This window comes from Gorilla gorilla, chromosome 1 (genome assembly GCF_029281585.2).
Source record: "Gorilla gorilla gorilla isolate KB3781 chromosome 1, NHGRI_mGorGor1-v2.1_pri, whole genome shotgun sequence".
NCBI lineage: Eukaryota > Metazoa > Chordata > Mammalia > Primates > Hominidae > Gorilla > Gorilla gorilla.
Genome location: NC_073224.2, coordinates 189673034 through 189696883, shown reverse-complemented (window position 1 = coordinate 189696883; position 23850 = coordinate 189673034). Strand labels below are relative to the sequence as shown.

The 23850-nt window shown below is 44.9% G+C and overlaps 1 long non-coding RNA gene across 1 annotated transcript in view; it reads right to left on the bottom strand.

The window, feature by feature from the left end:
• Positions 1 to 1288: 1288 nt before the first annotated feature.
• LOC134757290 (uncharacterized) overlaps positions 1289 to 23850 on the bottom strand; it is a 69558-nt gene continuing 46996 nt past the window's right edge. The window contains exons 3-4 of the long non-coding RNA XR_010131091.1: positions 15021 to 15170; positions 1289 to 1564 (exon numbers count right to left, since the gene is read on the bottom strand). This is a non-coding gene — a long non-coding RNA (uncharacterized lncRNA). The remainder of the gene's footprint in view (positions 1565 to 15020; positions 15171 to 23850) is intronic.

Sequence of the window (23850 nt, the reverse complement as noted above, 5' to 3'; positions counted from 1 at the left end):
TGGGCATGGTGGCACGTGCCTGAAGTCCCAGCTGTTCAGGAGGCTGAAGTGGGAGGATTGCTTTAGCCCAGCAGATCAAGGCTGCAGTGCTGTGATGCAATCATGGCACTCCAGCCTGGGTGACAGAGTGAGACATTGTCTCAAAAAAAAAAAAAAAAAGATTCCATTCCATCCGTCCCTCCATCTCTCTGTCTCTTGATCCCTATTCCCACTGCCCCCTACTCAGGCCCCACCAACTCTCTAGCCTTTTTATTACTTGCCTTGGGTTGCCACTGTCTCCTGCAATCCATTCTCTATGCCTAACCAAAGAAATTGAGCTAACAATCAGGACTCTTCCTCAGAGGAGATATAACAACCTGACCTGGAAGGCCCTCTGGATACCAGCACTGCCAACCCCTCTGCTGGTCCAGCCTCATCTCTCCACCCTGATGGCTCCAGCCATTCCCTCTCTTATCTCCAAACCTCCCACCTGCTATTTCCTCCACCTGGAAAACACTTTCTCCTCCTCATCCCCCTTTCCCAGATCACTTCTTTTCAGCTTTCAAGTCTCAGGTGCCAGTGTCACCTTCTCTAGAAAGCCTTTCCTGACCCTCCTCAGGCTGAGTTAGGCCTCCTCCTGCCTTCACTTGGTCTCTCCCTTAGACAATGGGCATTTGTCAGATAAGAGGGAAGGTGCTCGGGTAGTCAGAGATAACATTGTGGGGAGGGAGAGAGTCTCCAGTAGGGCTTGCTCTTTTCTGGTTTATTTTACTCTTGGGGCAGCTCTAAGAAGGTCTCCCCCACCGGCACATCTGTGGGGACTTGGCCAGAGTGGGTGAAGCTGCTGGAGCAACAGCAGCTTCCTCCTGACCTTCTGCCTCTGCATGTTCCCCTGACTCACTGATGGAAAACATCCACCCTTCTGGGCCTCTTCCTTATTTCATCACTTTAATAAATTAAGAACAGATTGAAAAGCAGAAAACATTGTCTCCCGGGCCCCAGCACCCACATTCCAACTCAATTACAGGATTTGTTTTTGGGTCTGGCCAGACACAGAAGCAACTGAGATGCAGCAGAAAGAGTGAGACAAAGAGGTGAGATCAAGAGACCAGAGAAAGTAATTCCTATCCCAGCTCAGTCACTGACCAGTGGCCTCAGGCAAATCCATTCATCTCCCTGAGCCTCCCCATCTCTCCTTATCTGGAAAGTGGGTGGTAACAGTGACACATGCTTCACAGGGTGATGGGAGCATGTCAAATGAAGTAGAGGATATAAAACTGCTATGTAAATTGTCAAGTCCTAGACCACGTGAGAAATAAGATTTTTTCTATTCTACCAATTCTCTTGGTCAGAGATGACATGGCATCAGGCCCTCCCTCCCTTCTAATAGCTTAGTCTTGGAACTTTGAACAAAAACTCCTGTATTCCTTGAGGTCAGATCTTCATTCTCTCACTCCTTGTAGCAACTAACACTGGAAAGAGGGACTCTGTGGATCTTCAGTTATATATGCAACAGTTGTCGTTGTTGGTGGTGGTGGTGTTGCTGCTGCTGCTGCTGCTGTTTTCAGTTGACAGCCAGAGTGCTCTATTGGAAAACAAAAAAAAGAGTATAGGTCTGGGTGCGAGCTGTGAGACATAGTTTTGTTCCTGGCTGCACCACTTGATTTCTTGCCAATTGCATCATTTCTGTGACTTGCAGTTTCAGTTTCTCCATGTATAAAATGAGGGCAGAGGGGCAATGAGTTAATCATCCTTATCTTGATAACCTCATAGGGTGGCAATTAAGATCGAATTAGACCTTTTATAAGCTGTAAAGTTCTATACAAATACAAACTGTTGTTAAAAGAATATTAATAATTCAATTATTGTAATAGTTACTAAATAGTGATGGTGAGGAAAAATATCTTAGCTAGATGATAATGTCCCCTCTTCTTCAGGGAGGAGAATTGCACAACCTCTTTTGGTCAGCCCTTCTGAGTTCCCTATAATTTGCAACATTGGAAGTCCTTCCTTTCTCTAACCCAATTATCTCATGCTTTAGGTTAAGCCAGTCTCATTTTCTGCTCTTAGTTGGAAAGGAGAATAAGGTCACCATATTCTTTAAGACAACTTTCACCCAATTTAAGGCCTTTCATAAGTCACACTTCTTCCTTCTGACATGCTATCTGAAGACAGCATGTTGGAGGAAAGAGATGAATTCTGTTTTGGAAAGGTGAGTTAGAGGTGCATGTAGAACTTTCAACAGGGATACACAATAGACTAGCTGGAAATAAAGTCAGGAGTTCAAGGGAGTGCTCTGTGCTGAAAATAGTGGTTCAGGCGGCCTCAGAATAAAAGTGGCAGCCGAATAGCTTCAGTCTCATTAAACTACTCTCTATTTCCTGGCCAAGTCATTCACTTTCATGCCTTCCTGCCTTTGGTCCTGCTGCTTTTTCTGCCTAGAATGTCCTTTCTCCCTTATCAACTCTGAAATCCTATGCATCACCTCCAGAGAGGGTCTAACATTGCTAAAGCTTTCACTCACCCCATAGCAAAGTATTTCAAGGTATCTTCTACGTTTCTATGTTTGCTTTACTAGCTCTTTCCTACTTAGTCCTCTCAACACCACTATCAGATAAGTATCATTTTTCTCACTTTACAGATGAGAAAATAACTCATCCATCTAAAGCTACACAGCTAGTTAGAGGTAGAATTAGGATTCAAACCCAGATCTTCAGATAACAGTTAGTCCAAAGATTTCAGTGCAACAAGATTCTGCCAACTACTCCAACAGCAAGAGATGTACGATGGGAAAGGACTAGCTTCCAATTCTGAAGTCAAATTCAGATATCAGCCTTACCTGGGCTGGGTGCAGTGGCTCATGCCTTTAATTCCAGCACTTTGGGAGGCTGAGGCAGGTGGATCACTTGAGGTCAGGAGTTCAAGATCAGCCTGGCCAACGTGGTGAAACCTCTCTCTACTAAAAACACAAAAATTAGCCAGGCATGGCAGCGCATGCCTGTAATCCCAGTTCCTCAGAAGGCTGAGGCAGGAGAATCGTTGAACCCGGGAGGCGGAAGTTGCAGTGAGCTGAGATTGTGCCACAGCACTCCAGCCTGGGCGACAGAGCGAGACTCCATTTCAAAAAAAAAAAAAAAAAAGTAGATATCAGCCTTGTCTGAATTTTGGACAGAGTCACTCTGGTTTGGGATTGAGTTGACCAGGTAAATCAGCTGGTGAGCAGCCAGGCTCTCCTTTGAGGTTGGCCTCCCTTGGAGCTCTCCGTGGTACTGACACAACTTCCATCTGCCAGCCCTGAAAGCTTGATGCATTCGCTCCATAGCAACTGTGTGGGTTTGTCAGGGACAGGACTGTGGCCATTTCCCAAACATATCCCCCATCTCCAAACTTTAATCTTGTTTACTCCTATGCCAGATACTGCTCCTTGTTGTACCTGCTGAATTTCTCATCATACTTCAAGACTTGTCTCCCATTGGCTTCCCAATATGAAGAAATCTTCTTTGGCTTTCTTAGAAAGAATTCTTAGCTACCTACCATGTGTCAGGCACAGTAGTGATGACTTTCATAGGCAATACCACTTATTACATGCCAACATACTATATAATTTATTATTTATGATATTCATTATTTATTGTCTCTGGGGAGCCCTTCTGGAAGTGCCTTCATTAGGAAGAATCCTGAACAATATGATAGAAATTTTGGACTCTGTTCTAAAAATTATAAGTAGCAGGATAATCAGGGACAAATTCCAGGACTTAGGACCTTGGCCTCTTTATTGCTGTCCTCCACTCTATCAAACCTTACTGTAACCAGCCCTGGGAATCCCACACCATCAAGACTTAGGTATAGGAGCATACTTTATTTAAAAGATCCTCATTTCCTGCCTCTTTGTGAAATTCTGCTTGTAGGCAAGGTGGTAACAAGAGTAGGGTTCGCCTTCTCATGTAAAACAACCCCACTCCCCCCAAAAAAACAGACAAAATATATAAAACAATGGTTTTTAAAACAGTGGATATGAAGCAACAATGGTTTGTATTGTTTCTCAAAGAACAATAGTCATCTTTGAGAAACAAGCAAGGTGGGCCCTACCATTGACCCCAACTTACTGCTTGAGAATTTCCATGCCTCAGCACAGGGAGGGAGGATCTGGTGGACTCCCTGAATAGTAGAGTCAGAGCTGAGAGTCCCAGGAGAGCAAAACTACTAGAGTTCACAGGAAAGGGTACTGGAGAGAAAGACAGCACTGCACAAAGAGAGAATTCTAGAAATCTGTGACAGTTTCCCAGTGAACAATGAGTGCATATGTGTGAAGAAATTACACGAGGCCAGGGAAAGACCCGTCAGAGTCCAGTACTCACACAGGATCAGAAACAGTATCTGTTCCTACCAGCCAACTTGAAAAAAAAAATCATAATTCACAGGGCATTGGGTAGAGCACTCAGAAGAGTCTTCTCTTAGTTATGGGGAATAATTTGCTCTAGACCACAAGCTGCTCTGATCCTGCCTAACAAATCTTAAAATAAAGACCCAAAAGGATCAAAATGTTTCCAAGTAACTTAACTGCATCCCAGAACAAATCTCAAGAATACTTAAAGAAATATAAAAATATCCAGCTCCAAACAAGGTAAAATTCACAATGTCTGGAATTCAGTCAAAAACTACAAAGCATGTAAAAATGCAGAAAAATAGGACCCACATTGAGAAGATGCATATTCATTTGGAACTGACACAGATATTAGAATTAGGAAATATAGACAATAAATAGTTATTATGACTGTATTCTCTCTGTTGAAAAAATTAAGTAGAGTCACGGAAGACATAAAAAAGGATTGAAATTAAACTTCCAGAAGTGAAAACTGCAATGTCTTAGAGAAAAATTCAATGGAGTAAATTAAAGACAGACTAGACCTTGCAAAAAAATAGTAAAGTTGAAAAAAATCGAAACTATTCAAAATGAGACACAGGAAAAAAAGAAGAAATTTTAAAATGAAAAGAACATCAGTGATCTACAGGACAACCTCAAGAAACCTAATATATGTATAATGGCAGTCCCTGAAGGAGTAGGGATGCAGAAAAATTATTTGAAGAAATAATGGCCGCAAATTTTTCCAACTTTGATGAGAATTATAAACTCATAGATCCAAGAAGCTCAATGAACCCCAAATACAAGAAAAATTAAGAAAATTACCCCAAGGCACATCATAATCCAATTTCTCAAAATCTGTAATAAAAGAAAAATCTTAAAAGCAGTCATAGAGAAAAGAAATGTTATAAAAAGAGAAACAAAGATAAGGTGAAAAAGGAGTTCTAAAGAGAAATAATGAAGCCAGGAGACAATGGAGCAGCATCTTTAAAGTATAAAAAGAAATCTGCTCAACCTAGAATCTTATACCCAGTGAAAATACCTTTCAAAGGTGAAGACAAAATAACTCTTTTTCTGACATATAAAAGCCAAAATAATTCACCACCAGCAGAATAGCACTATAAAAAAAATTGAAGGAAGTCCTTCAGTCAGAAGGAAAATGAAGCCAAATGGAAATATAAATCCTCACAATGGAATGAAGAATACCAGATTTATAAGATTTTAAAAATATGATTTAAATCTCTTTAAAGGATAGTTGATTGTTTAAATGAAAATAATAACAATGTATTATGAAGTTTACAAGTAAAATGTATGACTAAATTAGCATAAAGGCAAGGAGGAAAAAAGGGAGGTACACTATTTTAAGGTTTTATACTACATGTGAAGTGCTGCAACAACGCTTGAAAGCAGACTGCAATGTTAAAGATGTATACTATAAACCCTAAGGTAACCATTAAAATTACACACCAAGGAGCCGATAAGACAACAAAAGAAATAAAATAGAGTCACTTAAAAAACTATCCAAAAGCTACTGCCCAAAAAATGATAGACTGAAACCTAACCACATCAATAATTACATTAAATGTAAATGGCTTCCGTCTCCCTTAGCCTGTTGAAACGAACTTCTGAAAAGTACTCATCCCTCATTATCTGGATTCAGCCCTCAAAGCCATCCTCTGAGATAGATAGATCACAGGTTATTGTCTCCTACCACAGATTAGGAAACTAAGACCACCTGAGGAAAAGTGACTTGCTCAGGTCAACAGTAAATTAGCAAATGAATCCTCAGTCTTCCCAATCCTAAGAAGAAGCTGCTTCAACCAAGCCCTGAAATAGACTCTTCACTTCAGAAACTCATTTATTCCCACCTACTTCTACTCTTCCTCTCTCTCTCTCTCTCTCTCTCTCTATCTCCCACCACCCCCTACCCCCCTGCACCACCACCCCGCCCCCCGCCCCCCACCCCCTGCCCTTCTCAAAAGAAGAAATACAATTTGGCATGAATTAATGATAAGCCTGCTTGGCCAATTACCAGAGCTAAGTGCTGTCCTGCTGGGAGTGGCTCCCACAAAGCACTAAGTGATGTTGGACTAGCCAAGGGGCCCCGCCCAGCCAGGCCTAAGGCCCTCCTGGGTCCAGGCTTAGAGGAAGCAGCTTTCCAATTAGCTCTTGCCAGACAGACTGGCTTCTCTGCACAGCAAATTGGGTTACAGAGCTCTCCTCCAGCTGTTCTCCTTGTCTGGTCCCCTCCGCCCCAGCAAAGAGGATGCTAATCAACTGTAGGCCAAGCCTGCAGATTTCAAGCACCCATGGAGAAAGGTATGTGCAAACCCAGACCCTGTCCCAATAAGGTGGCATTCCATAAGCCAGTAGATATGCCCTATACCAGTCAGACAATGGCCTCAGAGCCCTGAAATCCAGGCTCTTGAGCTAGTCACAGAAAGCAGTGCCTAAAGGAAAGAAGCTGAAGTCCTACACTTTCTGCCTGCCCATAGCTATCTCCCGCTCCCACCTCCCACCCCCACAATAAGGCAGTGTTAGGGCTGCCCCCTTGCCATCAGGCTGGGTTTTCTTTTTCTAATTTCCTTCTCCTCTAGCAATTAAAAGATAGCCCAGCTTGCTCTTTAAACCTGGAGAGAAGTGCTGAGGAGAGGGGAGCCAGGGACCTCAACATGAAGCGTCCTGGACCCTGCATCCCCTCTTTCTGGGCCAGCTTGAGTTCTAGCCCAGAGCTGGCATCCACTGTCCCCATGTCTCCAATATAAGGGCCTGGCCTGCTCTGCCACTCCCCCTAGTGGGCATTGCCACCTGACAGCACTGAACTTTCCCCCACAGAGAGTAAAAACACAGCACTTCACAGTTTACAAAATAATTTCAGAGACATTGTTTCACTTGATCCTCACAACTACTCTACTAGGTATGATGAGCAAGGGTTGTAATTCCCATTTAAGAGGTCAGGAAACAAATTTAGACAGGTGAAGAGAGAACTCAGAACCAGTTTGAAGCAGAGCTGGTCCTGAAGCTCAGGCTTCTCTCCAACCCACTGCTGCACTGGGGAGCGTTCTCAGGTCCCCTTCATGGACAGTGTACCACTATTTGACTCAGAGCAATAGGGAAGGGTCTTAGCACAATTTACCCACATATCCTTCCAACCATTCACCCATGCAGCACATACTTGTCAGCAGCTACTGTGATCAAGGTACTAGGGACACCAAAGTGAATTAAACCAAGTGTCTGCCTTCAGGGAGCCCACAGACTTGTTGGGAAAATAAACAGATAATGACAACACAGTGTGAACAGTATAATGATGGAGGTGCCCCCAGAGACTGGGAGGTGCTCAGGGCAGGCTCCTTGCCCAGAGGAGAGGTGACACCTGAACCAAGAAGAAGAACAAGTAGGAATTCACTAAGCAAAGATGGAAGGGTGGGCAGATGGAGAACATCCCAGGCAGAAGGAACTATAAAGAAAAGTGAAATCACAAGATGCCTTCAGGAAACTTTTCAGTAGTGCTGTAGCCTGGAGCATGAGGGGGCACAGAGGCATGGCATGGGGCTGAGATGTGGCAGGGCCAGACCATAAGCATTCATGCATGCCCAGCTGTTCAGGTCAAGGCTTTGCCAGGATGCAGGCTCTGCAAGGTGCTGGCTGCAATCCCACAGCTAGCCAGGTTTATGGCCAAATGTTCTCATATCAGCCAGGGGGCTGAGCAGAGACAGGGCCTTTGGGGAGTGAGCAGCTGGTGATGCTGGAAAGTGTCTGCCAAGAGAATTCAGCTGAGAACACTTCCCATTCCCAAGAGGTCAAAGAGCCCTGTTGCTCCTCCCTAGTGGAGGCCCTGAGATCACACTGTCATTCATAATTCACTCAACAAACACTCACTGGGCCCCTGCTTGTGCCAGGCTCTGAGCTAAGCTCTGGGGACACAAAAATAAAAAGGCATGGTCTCTGCCCTTGAGGAATGCACGGTCCTGGAGTGGAAGAAGAACAGACTTGGAAGTTATTGCAGTACAGTGAGAGATGGGCAAAGAAGGGGAGCAGAAAATCCTTTATGGGAGCCAAAAAGGAGGGGGTGTTGAGCTAGGTTTTAGAGGATGGGTTAGAGTCTGTCATGTAGGAAAGGGCAGTCTAGAAAGTAGGAAGAGTGTATGAAGCATAAGCCATAAAGGGGCATTGAGGCGCAGGAGAAGTGGCTGTGTGTTGGGGTAGATTGTGGGAGATCAGACCAAAAGAAACTGGTTTTTACAGGCTGAGCAGGGATGTTCTCCTAAGGTCAGGTTTGGGTTTTATAAAGATGACTCTGGCAAAAAGAGTGACAAGCTGGGGGCTGAAGCAGAAGGATTAGGTCTGAGAAGCACTAAGACAGAGTTGACAGGGCCAGGGAACTAACTGACTGACTATGTGAGGAGAGACATTCATTTGTATCTTGCTTTTTAAAATTGCCATGCTTAGCTAAGTGAACCTCTTCTGCAATGCAAATGTGAGGATTCAATAAGCTAAGGTAAGTGAAAGCCCACTGTACAAACCCCCACCCCTACACCCAGTAGGTATGGAGTCAACATTCAATAAGGCTCTGCTATAGCTGACTCTCTACATGATGCAGTGAATGAGTAATGAATGAACAAATGAATGAGAAAATTGATGGCCTATGGGTCCCCCAGCATGCAGCATTAGAACCACACAAGTCTCTATGCCCCACCAGAAGTTCTCAGAAAAGAAGGCCGGTTTAGTGGTGTGTGTTTCTCAGAGACACCCTCGGGGAAAGTCAATCTCAGCAGCTGCCTAGGGGTTTGAGGTCCAGCTGACTCTCCTTGGAGGATCTGGCCTTCATTCTTTTGGCAGATGTAAGGCAGTGGAGGAGTGATATGTCTGTGCCTGACTCTGGGAAGCCCTCATATCTGGGATACAGGTTTGGGCCTGGCTATACCAGCCTCACTGTGCAAATATCAATAAGACAGAAGACAACATGTGAGAAACAGAATAAAGCTCAGGGTAGTAATTGACATCATCTAGTCACCTACTATGCAGAGGCCTCCTGCTAGGTACATTATGTCTATTATCTCATTAAATATAGCAATCCTGGAAAAAGGAGGATTTATCCATATTTACTGATTAGGAAACTGAAGCATAGAGAGATGTAGCTTTTCCTAGATCATACAACAATATTCTGGACCAAGTCCATCAATTTGTCTATTCTTGAAGCAACACATTACAGAAAGTTGGAAACAAAGTAAAAGAACTTACAATTTCATCATCCCAACACAGCAACTATTATTTTGCTTATCTCCTGCATGTTTGGTACATACCTGAGATTTTATTATTCATACAATTTGGTTTTTACTTTTCTCCTTATTTAACATTATATCATAAGCATTCTTTCAGATTACTATGTTGCCTTCAGAACCATTATTTTTCATGGCTACAGACTGTCAAATTGAGTGTAAACACCGGATTTTATTCAACCATTTCCAATGGTTAGGTACTTAAATTGCTTCCAATCATTTGATATCATAAATAATCAATCTTTTCTTTTATTTAGAATTGTCTTATTTTGGAAAGATTATTTCCTTAGAGCAGACACCCAGAAACAGAAATACTAACACAAAAGGTATGAACATTTGTAAGTCTTTTGATACTTGCTACCAAATACCTTTCTTGTGGGGCCTTTCTCCTTCTCCCCCATGTCTGGGTGCCTGATTTACCTCTCCCTCTTTCTGGTCCCCCTGGCAGAGGCACAACACCCCTCAGACCCTGTCTCCTCATCTATGAGATGGAGTGAATGACCCTCCTCTGCCAACCTCGTAGGCTGGAGAAAAAGTGATTCAAGACCCTATGACAGGCAATACCACAGAGTGGCTAAACAGCATAATGTTGGTGCCAGACTACCTAGGTTTGAAGCCCTGATCTCCTACTCCAGAAGCTGTGTAACCTTGGGCAGATTATTTAACTTCTCTGTACCTCAATGTCCTTATCTGAAAAACAAGAGTGATGAAAGTAATAGCAACTTTTTAGGGCTGTGGATGAGGCTTTAAAGAACTATTTTATGCAGAAATCATGTAAGGAGAGCTGTGGTTATTATAAAGGTGATGTCTGATGTGGAAGGCAGCACTAGCAGAAAAAGCTTCAGCATTCCTTCCCACAGGGGCTGCCCCGAGAGAAGGGGGCAAGAGCCAGGTGCCTAACAGGCTTTTTGTAGAAACAGCTGATCAGCTCTAATGGCAATGACCACTACTCCCTCCCTGCAGCCTCCCCAGTGCGGGGTCTCAGTCTCTCTTGCCCGCCCCACCCACCACCACCACCTCCGCCCTCTGGCTGCTGTGGCCAGATCTTATCCCTTTTTCATCAGGCTGCCTAACTGACCGGAAAATGTAAACGCATCTCTAAACGCATGCAACTGCTCCCCACCCCCCAGCACTCTCCCCCTTTCCGGGAAGCCAGGCCCCAGCGCCAGCCTGACAAGCAGCACTTAATTCTTTATTGAAAACCATTAACTGGAGTTCAGTTCCCTGAGCCCCAGTTTCAAATTACTCACAGGAAACGCCAGACCGGGAGAGTGGCTTTCAAGGGCAGAGCCATCTCCTCTAACAGACTGGCTCCAGGACCCTGGCTATGAGGACTTTTTTTATTTTGAGAAGCAATAACAACAACAAGGACACAGAAACAGCAGCAATAGCTTCAACCCCTACCACGCATGACAGCTGACAAAGCACCCTCCTCTTCCTCTCTTATTAACAATAGCCCAGTGCAGCAGGTCTGGCAGGAAGTAGTGCCACTCCCTGATAGATGAGAAAACTGATGGCCTCGGGGTCACACAGGCAGGCAGAAATTGAACTGGGCTCCAGATCCCCCTGCCAGTGAGCCCACAACCCCGGCCCTTCACAGACTTCACAGACCACCTACAGTGGGGCCTAACCTGTGGGAGGCACAGCAGGGGAGAGAGGTGAAAAAGATGCGACACCTGCCTTGAGAAGCTACCTGATTGGGAGAGGGACGATGAAAAAGAGTCCTAGACTAGAGCCTCAGAAACCCTAGTTCTATCCTGGGTCTGCCACTAACTGCCTGGCACACTGTGGGTGTTAATTATCATTAATGGCACAGGCAGGAAGGAATAAGGCCAGGGGAAAATGGACAAGAGGAGTGAGGGAACGGAAAAACAAATGTGTCCTTGGTCACCTCTATCAATATTTCTAGCCAACCTAAAAGAAACTTTATTCAGTCATTCATTTTGAATTGCCTGAGGTCTTGTATGTGCCAAGCACTGAGAAAGTACTTTACAAATATTTCTTATTGAATTCTCCAAATAGCCTTTTGGAATAGGTACCATTACTATAACTATCACCATTGACCAATAAGGAAAGGGAGGCTCAGAGAGTTTAGGTAACTCATTCATGATTACACAGCAGTGTCAAGATTTGAACTCAGGTCAGCCTGACACCAAGATTCCCACTGCTCATTGTATTACTATTAATAGTATCATTATGGTTCTATAAACAACTACACGGTGACCCAACAAGAGCAGAGAGAATAACAGGCCTGTGTGGGATGTCAAGGAAGTTTTCTCAGAAGCTGTAGAATCTGAGTTGAAGGATGGGTGAGACTCAGCCAAATGAAAAAGGCAGGGGAGAATGTTCCACGCAGGGACAGTAGCATAGGCCAGGGCCAGGAAGTATCAAAAGACACAGCATGTTAAGGCAAGTCAGGAATTGCTGAAACATCTGAATTAAGCACAGAGAGTACAAAGGGACACTGGCCTCCAGGAGTGTACAGCCCCAGAGAGATGGAAATATGTCAGATGACTTGATTTTTGAGGTGAACTGGGTAAGAATTTTTATCCAAGAACAAACAGTGTTCTGCTTGTGTATCTCACTCACCTCTTCCATACAGCAGCCCTGAGAAGCAGCTGAACAAGGATGCCCTTGGCTGGGGCAGGCAAAGGGCTCTGGCCTCGGAGTCTAGGGGCCTGTTTCCCAGAGGTTGTGCTACTTACCCCCTCTGAATCTGGGTTTCCCTTCTCTACAAAGGGGTCACTGAGAGCCACTTCCTAGCACAGTAACTTCCAAGTTACTGTACTTTCCAGTAGCCTGGAAAGAATACATTGGGGTTTATTTTCATTTACTTCCTTTTAAAAATGTGGTCACTGAGGCTCAGAGACTTGCCTGCGGACACTTTCAGAAAATGCTTGATCTGAAATTTGATCTCAAATCTGATGGATTTCTCTGCCATGCTGTCACTTCCACCTACTGAGGCTAGTTTAGCCCTCTGAAGTCCAATACAATAAGCCTGCTTCTCCATCCACAATACTCCCTTGGATGGATGAAGACAACAGCTGTGTCCCCAAATCTCCTCTTTCCAGACAAACACTCCCAGATTTTCACCTAGTAGGATTTCCCAACCCTCAACAGGGCTTAGTTGCCCTTGAGGAAGAGACAGGAAAGAAGAACAATAGGAGTTGCCTAGTGCCCTGGCCAGGACTGAAGCATCCCCATCCTCAGAACCAGCAGCCAGGCACAGAGAGTATCAGCTGCAGCTAACTCCCCATGGAAAACAGCAGTCACAGCCTGTTTGCCTTCTCCAGTCCACAAACTGCCATGGCCAAGCTGGACACCAGCTTGGAAACCCAAGAGACCTGTCTCCATCCCAAACCTTGTCTCATCCCTGCCCCAGATGGCCCTTATTTGAGCTGGATCCATTTTGTTGGCCACCTTACTGAATGCGGTGCACACTCATTCAAGAAAATGCTGACCTCTGCTCCAAGCCGCCTTGTCGGCAGTTTCCCAGACATAGCTCGACTGTTTATTTATTTATTTTTGTGTTAGCAAAGAGGAGAAAATCACATTGGCCTAAAATGAATACTAATGAAATGCCTTCGTTAGCATCGTTTGTGATAAGAATGAAAAATCGGATTTCCGCAGAATCACAAGCTATACATTTCTTTTCCCCAACCTTTTTTTTTTTTTTTTTTTTGCCCTTTCCTCTAACAGAAAGATTAGGGACAGCCTGGAAGGAGAGTAAAGTCATTTCATTAAAAATATCTGCATTTTTAAGGGCGCCTTTGTTGCAGAGGGACGTGGCTGTGCAATTTCTCCAAACCCACTTTTCTCAGCCTGTAAAGCAAATGTACCTATTTGTCCTCTGCTGCAACAATGCCAGCTGCATTCAATCAACTGAGAAGCTGCAAGCCATAAACCTTCTTCCCCAGCTAAGGGGGGATGGGGGTGGGGAGAGGGAGCAAGCAAGAAAGGAGGCATGCCATAAAAATTCATCAGAATAATGTAGGGATGAGACGAGCTCCGATCGCGGGCAAGCAATCAACCAATCACTCATCCCGTGGCATTTACAGCACGTCTCATTCCCCTCTTCCTTAAGGACAATTGATTTTTCTTGATTCCATTAGCATAACAGCGTGGAAAATGTCTGCAGTGCAATATTTCTGGAAAGTTCCAACAAGTAGGCTGGGCACTGGAGTGTGACCATCTCCCTAAAGCTTCCTTAGGCTCTGCGGCAGACGCTGCCATAGCCGCCACAAAAGGCCCAGAGAGAATGACGCAGTCTCCAAAATTTGGGGGCCAAGGGCACCTCGGGGGTGTCAAAGAAGGTAATTGGCACCGATATGAAACCTCTTATCTTCTTGTCCCTGAACACAGAAGCACTGTCTTCTGCAAGATGTGATATCATGGGGTGGTAAGAAGCAAGTAAAACCCACCTCGCCTAGGAGTGACTATGTCCCACATACTGAGTCCATTTGTAACCTTCTAAAGCTCCTGCACTTAGAAGCTGAGGAAAGAATGCTTATTGTGATTATTCCTTTGTGTGTGACCAAGAAGGCTGCAGGGGTAGGTGCCCAGGGGCTTTACTCTGCTTTTCTGTCAGCTAGGTCTCCACCACATTCTCCACTGAGACCACATATGCATGAGAAGCGAATGTGAGGCATTTGGAACCATGCAGACCCGGGTTCAAATCCTGCCTCTTCCTTTTATTTGTGTGTTTGGCCATGGGCCACAGGTAATTAACCTCTCTAATCCTCAGTTTCTTGTTATAAAATATGAAGACCTCATTACTTCACAGGTTGTTGGGAGAATTAAATGAGACTATGTAAAAAGCACTTAGCATAGTGCTGATGCGTAACAACAGCTCAACAAATCAGATTCTCCTCCTTCCCTGTTTCTCTGCATTTCATTTTCCTCCTGCCCACCAGCAATATAATTCCCTCAGTATCAGCTTCTGCTGGTCAGGAAAGTGAAACTTTCCAATGCCAAAAGAAAACATATAAAACACAGAATATTTCCATCTGCTTTTGCAAGCAAGATTAAAACCTGGCTATGCCTTTTTAAATGTGCTTTGGGAGACTTCTTCTTATTCAGTCTCCTGAGTCATTCCCTATCTCTTCTCTCACCCCTCCTCTATTCTCACATTACACCAGAAATCTCTCTAAAACACACGTGACCTTGTCACACCCCCGCTTAAAACCCCTCAGTAGCTCCTCACTGCCATCTTCTGTCTTCAAGATTCACCTCAGGCTGTGTCTCCTCCAGGAAGCCTTCTTTGACCCTCACTCTCCTTTAGGATCCCACAACCCCTGTGCACATTCTCACACTCTTGTGTCCATGCTTTGTCCATCCTAGACTGTGGGCTCCTTATGGGCAGTTTTCTAGTTCCATGTCCCCAGAACCTGTCATCTCACCTTACGTTTAGTAGATGTTCAGTTGATGTTTGTTGAGAAAACCAACTTACAAAGGCAGTGCTGATCTCATCACCAAGGCTCTAGGTTTATTTAGCTCAGTGTTTACTGAAGGCAGTGTGGGTGCTGGCCGTGGTCCTGAATCTGTAGGGCCTGAGGAGAGAAAATGTAATCAAGAAAACTTGGGTGTGGTGAATACAGTCCTCATTCATTCAAATAACCTCCAGACAGATGGCATTTTGTTTGGAAAGTGGAAGGAGGGCAGGGATTCTGGAAACTTCAGTTCCAGTCCTGGCTCTGCTGTGAACTCTCTACTCAAGACAAAAATCTTTCTGGATTTCCGTTTTTTCATACGTCAAGTGGAAATAAAACCTGACCCTCCCATGTCACAATATTGTTCTAAAGAATACAAAAGATGATGTCTGTGAATCTCTTTGTAATCTTTTTCAAAGTGCTTGCCATGGAAGACCTCAAAGATTCCTCCCAGCCCTTTCAGTGCTCACTGGTTGAGAGTTATCTACACTGACCACCTCCAATTCTTCACCTCCAGCTTGCTCCTTGGTTCACTCCCATGTGGCTTCTGGACTCATCATCCTGACAAAACAACTCTCAGTAATGACCTCATGCTGCTAAACCTATTCTTCAATCCTCATTATACTTGCTCTCCTAGGACTATGTTTTTAGCACTCCAGCACTTATCCCAGGATATAATTATACATTCATTTATGTGCCTGTTTTATTAATACTTTCTCTTTAACTAGACTCCATGAGGACCCAGAGTTCCATGAGTGAACTCCATGAGGCTACAAATTGTGTCTGGTTTTGCTTGTCATTGCACTCCCAGGTCCTGGTAAAATGATCACAAGAAGCAGCCTCCCCCATGACTTGGAAGGTGGGCAATGTGCCCAGAGCAGACCTGGTCATGTCCAACACTGGCAGATACCAAAAGAAATCCTGGAACCTCTATGGAAGTCCCAGATTCAACCTTCCTGTGCTCCACTGCCAAGGCTTCTGCCTGATGTGACTTGGAGCTCTGATGAGGCCTCTGCCTCTTGAGAAATACAGAGAGTACAAGGAGGACTGCATGGTGCCCAGCAGCATAAGCACAAGAGGTGAGTATGTGGGGTAAGATCTGGAACACCACTAAGTCCAGCTGCCCTGCTGTGTAGAGAAAGAAAACTAAGGCCAGAGAAGAAATGTAATCTAAGATCTTACAATGAGTTAATGTCATTCACAGCCCAGAAAGAGCTAGAGGCAGGAAATGTGATCTCTCAGATCTCCTATGATCCCTGCTCTGGGACACTATGAGCCCTGGGCTGCCCTCTACTATAACACATGTCTGCCTGGGTTGCCATTGTCTGTTCACATGTTTACCTTCTCCTGGAGGACAAGGAGAGTGTCTGCTGAATCTTTGTATTCCCAGGGATAGCCCAATGCATGACACATAGTAGGACTAAACCAATGTTTCTTGACTAGACACTGGATAGCAAAGAGATTAGGAGAGTGGATGCCAAATGTTAAGAAGGCTGACTGGGAGCCAGCTCAGAATCCCTCTTAGCCTAAGACCCACCCACCCCCAAAGCCCAGAAATAGAAAATAGTCAGTCTCAAGCCTGAACATCCCCAAGATCCAGTAGTGGGCTCCACGGTGAAGTCCCTAAAATAGATCTGCTACTGAATTCCTGCTGAATTTCCAGGCTGTTCGTCCAAGAAAGCCAGTGCCATCCTGCAACCCCCTGGGAAGAAGAGAGCTTTGGAGTTTATGATTTGCCCTTACAGGTAACACAAAGCACAGAACATTATTTGCATTTGGAAGCCAGGGAAACTGAGGTTCTTTCATCCATTCCATAAGGATATAGAAGCAAGGTATATTATTCAGGATTTTCCAGAGAAATAGAACCAATTAGATAGATAGATAGATAGATAGATAGATAGATAGATAGATAGATAGATAATAGATAGATAGACAGATAGATGATAGATGATAGATAGATAGATAGATAGATAGATAGATAGATAGATAGATAGATAGATAGAGATAATAGATAGATAACAGAGGATTTATTATGAGAATTAACTCATATGATTATAGAGGCCAGGAAGCCCCACAATATGCTGTCTGCAAGGTAGAGAACCAGGAATGCCAGTGGTATGATTCAGTCAGAGTCTGAAGGTCTCAGAACCAGGAGCTCTGAAGTCCAAATGCAGAAAAAAAAAGGATGTCCCAGTTCAAGTAGAGAGCGTGAATTTGCCCTTCCTCCACCTTTTTTTTTTTCCATCCAGGCCCTCAGCGGATTGGACGATGCCTGCCCACACTGATAAGGGAGATATTCTTTACTCGTCTACTGATTCAAATGTTTACGTCTTCCGGAAACACCCTCACAAACACAACAAGAAGTAATGTGTTACCAGTCATCTGGGTATCCCTCAGCCAGCCAAACTGACACATAAAATGAACCATCACATAGGGGTTTTGCAGTCAAACCCACAACTGTGAATTCCAGCTCCTCCACTTACAGCCATACATTCTGAGTCTACGATGTGGATTTGAGTGGTTATAGAAGATATTGACTCTACCTTCAAGGAGCTTACAATCTAGCGATGGAAAAAATATGTTTACAAGAATTCTAGTGCCAGGCAGAATGTGATTCTAGCGGGAGGCTCACAGCCTACTGGGAGAAAAACTTAATGGAAAAGTTTCTCTTTTGAGTCTTTAAAAATGCATGGGATTTTAATGGCAAAGAAAGGAAAACATTCCTGGTGAAGACAGAAGAGAGCATGGGGCATGTTCCTGGAATGGGAAGTAAGTCTGTTTGGCTGGAAGGCTTAGGGATGTGTGGAATATAAATGAGATCTGAGGCCATGACAAAGGAGTTGGGAGAAAGAGAGATTTGAATGCCACTCAAGTGCTCAGAAAGGTTAAATAACTTGTCCAAGGACACAAAGAATCAGTGGAGGATCTAGGACTGGGCTTCAGGACTCTTTCCTTTCACCCCTCTGCCCTCATTTTCAACATTAGTAAAGCATAGTGGCTGGCAGGGGCCGGGGGCTCTCCCATTATAAAAGCACGTGAAAAAGAAACAGTCAGAATTAGTGTGGCTGTAGGGGAGGAGCTCAGAGCCGTTTGACAAATTAAAAAGGGAATTTCAGGATGAAAGTAAGTAAGTATGTTCTGTCCCACATCTCTACAAGTGGCATATTCTATTGCCCATCAAAGCCATGCTTAGAATGAGTATTAATCTTTGCTATGGGTACATCATGTTAATATAGTTAACATAAATTAAACATCCCCACACACATTTTTTCTTCAGAAATAATAACCTTTGCTAAGACTTTTCATGGAAAATGCAAAGGTAAATTTCAGGCCCACTCACAAATTCTGAATTTTTGCAAATTTTGAATGTTAGTAGAGAAACTGAGATTGGAACCATGTTGATTGACTGAAATATTCAGCATCTTTAGAATAGTCTATCAGAATGTTTCAGAATCTCCCAGGCTCTAACATATTTGAGCAGGGACTCAGCCAGACCCAGGTCCAAGGACCCACTCAGACTCTACCTGTCTGTATGACCCTGAGACCCTCACACCACCTCTCTGGACCCACCTCATATCCTAAATATAAAATAAATCAGATAATGGATTTGGAGTCCATCAGGGATCTCATAATCTAGAGGGGGAGACAGCAAAGGAATAAAGCAGGTGAAATAGGATGCCCCAGCTCTGCAGGGAGGATTCCAGGCCAGAGGTAGATAGCTATTTGGGTGTTGATGGGAGGCATGAGGACATCTTTTCCTCCTGACACCCTGAGAGGTACTAAACTTAGACTTTTATGTAAGTTATGTCTTACTATTGTAAGGCAGGTTATTATGTCCCCATTTTACACAAGAGGTGAATGATGCTCAGAGAGGTTAGTTACTCACCAAACGCAAAAGAAGGGGCAGATGCAGATTCAAAGCAACACCTCTCTAAGGGTAAAGCCTGAATGCCCCATCTCTACACTATGCCACCTTCTGCGTGAAGTCTGCTGGGTGTCACTGGAAATCTCATCTGCACATCCACCTTGGAATTCTGGGATATCAGCAGTCTTTCTACAGTGGGGCTCCAAGAACCTTGGGAGTAATGGCAAAGGGAACTTTATGACTGAGGCTCATGTAAGAGTCACAAATTAGAAGGGGAAATTCAGACTGTATCCACCCAGGATGGAGGACTAAGGCAAAGGCGCCATATGAGGTAAAAGAGCATGAAATGAAAGGGTCTCCCTAGGGAAACTAAAGAAGCCCCGAGGTTGGGAGGGGAGCTCCAGCTCAGGAGTTCAAAAGCAAAGTGGTGAGGAGGGGTTGTGCTGGTCCCAGGCCAAGGCTCTCAGGCACTTCCTGCTTCCCACCAGGATGGGAGAGACTCAAGGTGTGGCTGAGGACAGGGAGGGCCTAAATGTACCTGGCTGTGGAGGGGTCTGAGATAGAGGAAGAAGCTGAAAGTTGGGCAGAGTCTGATGCTCATCCTCTTAGGAAGGCACACGCCTGATCAAGGAAGAGCAGTACCCAACACTTCTGCATCCTTCAAAACCCTACTTTGACTTCACTGGTGTTAAAATAATTTCCATGAGTTCTTCCCTAGGTTTAATTCATCCCTCCCTCTGAATTTCTGTTGAAACATCTTCTTGACCACATTGCCCTTCTCAATGTACATATCTATCTCCTTGTCCAGAGTGGGAGATTCTCTGGGGCACAGACCTACATCTGAGGCATCTGTGGGTCTCTGGGGCCTCGCATAGAATCCTGCATGAGTACAAGCTCAGGGACTTTTTTGCTGAAGTGGATGACAAAGAGAGCAAGCATCCAAAAACGACTGCAGAGGCATGAGAAGAACAGGTGTGTGTGTGTGTGTGTGTGTGTGTGTGTGTGTGTGTGTGTGTGTGTGTGTGTGTGTGTGTGTGTGTAGAAGGGATGCTTTGGGAGGAGGGACATGAGAAAAGGAAAGCTTTGTCTAGGGAGAGGAAGAGGCCAGGCTCTGCCCCTGACCCCTGTGGGGAGCAGAGCTCATTTCTGAGCTCCCTAGGACTGAGCTGAGCCTCTTGTCTGTACCAATTCCAGAAGTTGTTCAGCTGCTTTTACAGCTTTTAGGTGCTGTAATGGGGTTCGTCAACAATTACTGGTGTTTTCTAATGAAGTTCAACTAGTTAAAACCATCCTCAAGCTAATGAACATTGTTGGGGACTTCCAGGAAAAAAATGCAGATGGACACCCCATCCTTTGCCAAACAAGTCCTCGAATATTTAAATTGGGGTGATTGAGCAGACTCTTCTTCACAGCCATCAGAGGGATCTTCCCTAAGCCTGTCCACATCATGGCCAAACTTAAATTTGAATTTTAAGGCAGTTAGCCCTCTGCCTCTGCCATATTGCTCTCCTCACCCTTTGCCAAGCATAGTTTGCTCACTTCTGTGTCTTTGCAGATGCTGTTCCCTCTGCTAGAAATTCCCTCCCCATCTCCCCATCCCCACTTCATCTGGCTCAGCTGTCCCAAACGTAGGGTCTGATGCATTTTAGGAATTGCCTTACTTTGGGTTTCCCCAGAAGCAGATTCTAAAGCAAGGACTCAAGTGCAGGTAGTGAATTTGGGAAATGACCCCAACTGACACTGAAGGGACATTGAGAGGTGAGATAGAGTAGGGAAAGCACCAACAAAGATGCATTTTTCAAGCAAGTTACCTCCATGAGTAACTAGAACCTAACTCTGGGAGCCAGTGTAGGACTCCTGTCTCAGAGTTATCCCACCCAAAGGAAGAAGTGGGGTTTCTATCCACCAGCTCCTATACACATTGGCTGAGAGCTGCTCTGGGCAGTGGGGGCCAGAGGGAGGTGTGGTGTTAACGCCCCAGTACTTCTAGCCTGCCCCTTGTGCTCAGAATTGGTCAATGCCAGGTGCATGTGAATGGGCACTGATGGCATCTGCTTCAGGCACATAAATTTTGCTGAATGAATGACTGACACACAAACAACTCAATAGTGATAATAATCATAACTAATATTTATTGTTTGGTATGTGTCAGGCACAGTTTAAGTACTTTGTACCTACCCACTTTCTGCATCCTTTTAATAACCCTTCAAGGTAAGCTATTATTATGTTCCTTTTACAGAGAAACAAACAGAAACACAGAAAGCTGAGTAACTTGCCCAAGGTCATGCAGCTAATGATTGACAGAGCTAGGATCAAACCTTGGCAATCTGGCATGGAGGTGCTGCAATCACTCTACCTGCACACTCAGGAGATGCTCCACCTCAAAGGCCTCTGCCATCTCTGACACTCCCAGTCTTATAATTCAAACAACTTCCTCCAACCTCCCAGGACCACCTCACTCTGGTGCACAGACCCTCATGGGCTCCATTTGTCTATTCCATGAAGCAAAAGCAGCCCCAGCATCCTGAGGGGAGCTTGTCTTCCTACCTTCCACTCTACCCACTGAGCTAAGGATCTCAACACATTGGCTACAGGAAGCTCCAACCCAGAGCCGGGGCTGGGAGTCAGATTCATCCTAGCTCTACCATCTCCAGCAGTGTGGCCTTTAGCAAGTCACTTAACTCATTCAAGTCTCAGTCTCCTCATCTGTAAAATGATGATCACAATCCCTGCCCTAAAGGGTTGTGGTGAGCTTGTGGGAAGGCCCAGGCATATAGTGAGTGCTCAAGGACAGGCAATTTCACATTCTTTGCTCTGAAGAAGTACACAAATATATTTCCATTAGGGTAAAATAAAAATATCTTAATGTTCACTTTATTCTAAGCCCTGGAGGCCTTTAGCAGGGCTGACAACTTTGTCTGGAGGATGGTAAATATTTGTCTATTTCAGAGGCAGTATTTATCTTCTAAGGCATTTGTGCCAGTCCCCGTGCTGACAAGCAACTTGTTTATTTATTACCTTAATAACAAATATATTGTCAGGCCTGGAGGCTTTGCACACACTGACTTAAGGATGGGCCGCTTTGAGCCCCAGCCAGCCCAGGCTCTGTCCCGCTCTGGGGGGTCTTGGGAGCTGCGGGAGTAGGGCAAGAAGGGACCTGGCTGCCTTCCATGTCCTGCCATTTATTCTTTCATTTGTTCTACCCAAACCCCTCCCCTTATCGAGCCCATACTGTGAGACTTGCCATGGGCTGGCCCTGCGCTGCAAGGAAGAACCACACACAGCCACTGTCCTTAAAGGGTTCAAAGTCTAGAAAGAGGGAGATGATGGTGATAAAAATAATAAGGATAATAATAATAACAATTAATAACGGCTGGGTGCGGTGGCTCACGCCTGTAATCCCAGCACTTTGGGAGGCCAAGGCGGGCGGATCACGAGGTCAGGAGATCGAGACCATCCTGGCTAACAGGGTGAAACCCCATCTCTACTAAAAATACAAAAAATTAGCCAGGCGTGGTGGCAGACACCTGTAGTCCCAGCTACTAGGGAGGCTGAGGCAGGAGAATGGCGTGAACCTGGGAGGTGGAGCTTGCAGTGAGCCGAGATCACACCACTGCACTCCAGCCTAGGCGACAGAGTGAGACTCTGTCTCAAAAAATAATAATAATAATAATCAGTAATAATAATAGCAATAAACACTCTGTGCCAGGCACTGTGCTAGGTACTTTACACACATTGACTCATTTAATTCTACTTATAAGTAGATACTATTATCCCCATTGTATTGATGAGGTAACTAAGGCATAGAGGGTCAAGGGGCTTACTCAAGCTTACCCCTACAAAACTCATTACAGTACACAGCAGGGGTAGATACCAAAACTACATAATAATTATGCAATAATAATACTTACATTTTTTTATGATAGCCGCAAGGCTTCCTGGCTATTTTTCCCACATACCAGACACACTTCTGCCTCAGAGTCTTTGTGTTTGCTGTTTCCTCTTTCTAGAAGTCTTCCCCCAAAATCCACCTTGCTCACCTCCTTCAAATCTTTATTCCAAGACACCTTTCAGTGGCACCTCCTCCATTTATCATTGCTGCCCCATCTGACCCTCCAACCTCCTTTGCTTAATCAGCTTCCATAGCACTTATCACTGTAGTATGTCCTACTTTTGTTTGCCTCTTCCCACTCAAGTGTACTGCCATGGGGCAGGGTTTTTTCTGCCTTGTTCTCTGCTGCATTCACAGTATTCACAGACAAGAGCCTGGCACATAGGAGGCATTCAGTTTGTTGAGTGAATGAATTATTCCTTACGGTTTAATCTCTGCAGGCCTCCCCTGAACTGCTGGCATTTCTCAGGATCCAGACACTGCTTCTCCTTTCTGGTGTCACCAACACACTCTCCTTGGAGGATTTCACACCTTCCAGGGATTCAGGTTCCAGCCTCCTCTGAGGACTCTCAGATCTTTGTCTCTAGACCAGATCTTGCTCTTCTGTTGACCTCTTTAGGTAAGCATCCAGGAGACTTCTCCACTAGGGCTCCACCTAAGTCAGAGTCCAAAGCCTTTTCACTACCTTCTACCCACATGCAACCCTCCTCCTGGGGAACAAAGTCCCAGTCACCCAAGCCAGGAGCCTGGGGGTCAAGCTTCAACTCCTGCCGTCCTTCATCTCACTATCAACAGTCCCAGGTTCTAAAAAGCATCTCTGGTCTTCCCCTTCTCTGTCACCACCTCAATTCAGGCCATTATCAAAAGGGGACTATAGCTCCAGCCTCCCTCCGGGACTGCCACCAGTCCCTCCCTGTGAAACCATCCCCTATGGTGTTTCTAAAACACCAGCATGCCCATTTAACTTCCCTGCTCCAGGCTCTTTAGTGGCTACCCATTGCCTACTGACTAAAGGCCAAGGCCATAGCCCCAACCTGCCTTCC